The 3567-nt window shown below is 41.5% G+C and overlaps 1 long non-coding RNA gene across 1 annotated transcript; it reads right to left on the reverse strand.

Moving 5' to 3' along the window:
- Positions 1 to 241: 241 nt before the first annotated feature.
- On the reverse strand, positions 242 to 3347 carry LOC139440163 (uncharacterized). Its single transcript, XR_011650271.1, has 3 exons — positions 3314 to 3347; positions 537 to 606; positions 242 to 277 (listed from the first exon to the last, which is right to left on the reverse strand). It is a non-coding gene; the product is annotated as an uncharacterized lncRNA (long non-coding RNA).
- Positions 3348 to 3567: the final 220 nt, after the last annotated feature.

A 3567-nucleotide genomic window follows, 5' to 3' on the forward strand; every position in this document is an offset into this window, starting at 1 on the left:
GCAGACAGTGAGTACAAACAATGAGGTGCAGAAAAATATATCTAAAAAAAAAGCAAATTGTGCAAAGGAGAACACACAAAAGAACAATTAATAAAATTTAGGAAATCAAAGTGGCATCAGTGGTGGACATTTTATACAGCCTGCTCATTAAAAGAGAAAAACAATGGGCCTTCTGACTGGAAGCCACGCCCTTGAGGCTGGCCACAGTAGACGTCACAGTCTGTTATCTCAGCACCTCATTTCCGATTCGAGTGGATGCTGCCTGTCTTGTTTTGGCCTGTAAAGGATGATATTTTCTGGTTAAAAAGGCAGGAAGAAAAAGACTCACGCTGTGCTTTTTACTTAGCCAGGGTAGCATATGTTCTTTTCTACAACAGAACTGCTGGCTGAAGGACATGTTCCAGGACTTTTTTAAAAAATAATGATTTTTGAAAGTCCCTGAAAAGTTCCCATCACAGCTGTTTGGTAGGTATTTCTGACTACCAGGCTTAGCCCCTGGGCTGGAAGCTTTGGCATTCTGCAGGCCTGGTACTTACCCAGCCCCAGCCTGTGGGTTGGTGTCATCAACCAATTGATTAATTAATTGTTCACACGCAGTGTAGGGATCTGAAATTTTTCAGAAGCAATTTCAGTTTAGACATGTGAAAAAGTGACTGCCAGCAAAATTCTATATGAAATACCCATTATTATTGTTACTATTATTGATTTCATTGGCCTCACTTTTTAAAGAGGCACACATATGCCATAGGTAGTTTAGTTGGACATACCACTGTGACAAAAATCAGTCTTGAATGTATTGTTTTAATTCAGAAAAAATGAATTAAGAAAGAACTATTTCCCATATGCTTCTTAGTCCCTGGGGAGGGTGAGCTGGAGTCATATTAGAGAAATAGAAGATTCTGGAACCACATAACATTAAAGGGAAAAAAGCACCTGCCTCACACCCTTTCTTACCTAGTATCTTAGAAGACAATTTCTAAAGTGGGTAGCCTAGAATGAAGTAAGAGATTCCCCTTTTCCTCCATATATCACTGTGTTGTCTGAATGATGGAAGGTTCTGCATCTTCCTTTCTGGAGCACATCAGGGAGACAGATGTTAAAGTTGCCTATGAATTCATTCGACAAAATAAGTCTTCTCAGTCTTGTCTTGAGAACACCCAATAGCTTGAGGTCCAAGGATATGCCCCTCAGAAAAGGGGGAATAAAGTCTGTGCTGGACTTTTCACCGAGAGACACTAGAACACCAGAGTATGTAGGAGCCCCGAGGGAGACAGGCAAGATGGGAGAAGGAAATAATGCCAATAATGTTAACAATCTCAGCAGAAAACAGAGGAGCAACAACAGTAACTTCCATTAATGGGCAACAGCTCCATGCCATCCACTTGATGGACGAGGAAACTGAGGCTCAGAGAGGTGAGGTAATTTTCTCAAGGTCACTAAGCCAGTTAAAGTGTTAATTAAAAGCATAAGTTTGGCTAAACACCAGGGTGGATTGAAAATGCAGCTCCATACTTAATATTTAAGTGATTTAGAGCACAACACCGGACCCCTCTCTGCCAGGTCATCTCCATTTCGTTCCATTTTTAAATTTCTCCTGTTGTCAGCTTTTAAGCTTCACCCCTCCCTCTTGCTCTTCTGCCCCACATCCAGGCAAGCTGATAGGAGAGCCTAGTGCTTCCTCCATTGCTGCACAGGAGCCCTCATCATGACCCCACTCTCTAACCACCATAAAAATCCTAGGCCAGTCTCCTTTCCCTGCTGTCTCAAGCCATTTTCAGACTTGATTGGGACACACCCTGCTCTCTGCCAAAAAACTGATTCTGAGAGTAATACACTTTTTCATATCCTCCTGGTGTGTTTGAGTCATCATTAGTCTCAACATCCAAACCAAAGTTTCAATGGGTGGGTCCATTCTGTTTCTATAGGGTGACTACAGATCCTACATCTCCACCTTCACGCCCAATCCATTCTCTCATTCTCTAACCTGCTCATGCTCTTGTTGGCGGATCTGTAGAGCATCATCAGTTTCCTTGGACCTCTGGTCTACCACTGGGTTCAGTCAACAAGTGGCAATGACAGGAGACCAGTAGGGAGAAGAAAGAGGCTGGGGTATTTCTTCCCCACTTCCTCCCTGACTTGGTACCATATTTCTGACTGTTGCGGCGCCCTCGATGATATCTGCTCCCATCAGCATGCCCCTATCCACATGTCCGCACCCACTATTTCCTCCCCTTGTCCATTCTGCCCTAGGGGTGGCAACGGCTTCCCAAGGCTGCTCTCTCTGAGTACCTCAACATGCTGCATTGGTTCTCTTCTCCCTGCCCCATCTCTGAAAGGAGTGTTTTCTTTAAAGCCTTCTTATTTAAACCATCTGACTTTAATTCTGTTTTTTTTGCCAGGATGCTAACTGATTCACTATCGAAGCCTCAGCCCCCTCACTTGTAAAATAAAGATGATTAGTAATACCTACATCATAGGATTACTGTGATGATTAAATAAGATAATTCAGACAAAGAATTTAATAGAGTTCCTAAATTTGCAAAAATGATCTGTACTGTTATTATTAACAACAACAATTATGAACGGTGACACTGGAGTTAAAAATCCAGACCTCTCTGCTCGTAAAGTTCCTGTGTTTCTCAACAAGTTACACTTCTTCTCTTCTTTAGAGAAAAGAGGTCAGACATCTCCCAGCCCATCTTGGAAATATCATATTTACCCTGTCACATGAATTAAATCATTCCTTATTCCTTACTTAAACAAAGCTTCTCCAGCTCAACAGAGTTGTCAGTTAAATGGTTGCTTGCCAAAAGAACAAAGTGTACTGTTTTCCTTTCAACATCTCAATGCCAGACATGATTCTATGTCTTTCACCCACCAGGGATTACTGGAATATCAATTTATAAGGCAGCCAATGAGAATTAAATATAAATCATAGTAATTAATATTCAAGTGATAGATGTTTGTCACAAGGCCATTATCAGGAACCAAACATTAGGCAACAGGCACGGCCTTTACAGCCTCTAAACATTTGTGGCCGCTGCTTGAGATGCTCCCCATCTACCAATGCTCATAGAGGCAACTATATGAAAGAGAAGATTTTATAGTCCTTAAAAATATCCAGGGAACATGATTCTCAGGTAGAAAGACTCCAAGGTCATGGTGACACAAATAATATATATTGTTTGTATACAATGAAGATGAAGGAAGGAAGTAGAAAAACTGTGGAAAATTAAGGGGATTGGCATGAATATGGACATAACTTGAGTTATTCCAGGTTGTCCTGCACGTAAGTCCTTTCTACCCACCTTACCTGACATTTTTCCTACAACTGTCTCCTCTTCTCGGGTTCAGAAAGCAGTCAGTCAAAGAAGCAGTGCTTTTTTGTAACCTACCAAACTAGGAGAAGGGTGATATCATCTAAATACATAAAAATAATCCCTTCTCCAGGATATGAGCCCTCAATAGAGGAGTTCAAGTGAAAGAATCTGAGACTTGTCATAGTGGCAGCATGGTGTAATGAGGATCATAGGGGCTTCGATCAGAGAAATCTGGGTTCAAATCATC

The sequence above is a fragment of the Dasypus novemcinctus genome, chromosome 2 (assembly GCF_030445035.2).
Source record: "Dasypus novemcinctus isolate mDasNov1 chromosome 2, mDasNov1.1.hap2, whole genome shotgun sequence".
NCBI classification, from domain to species: Eukaryota; Metazoa; Chordata; class Mammalia; order Cingulata; family Dasypodidae; genus Dasypus; species Dasypus novemcinctus.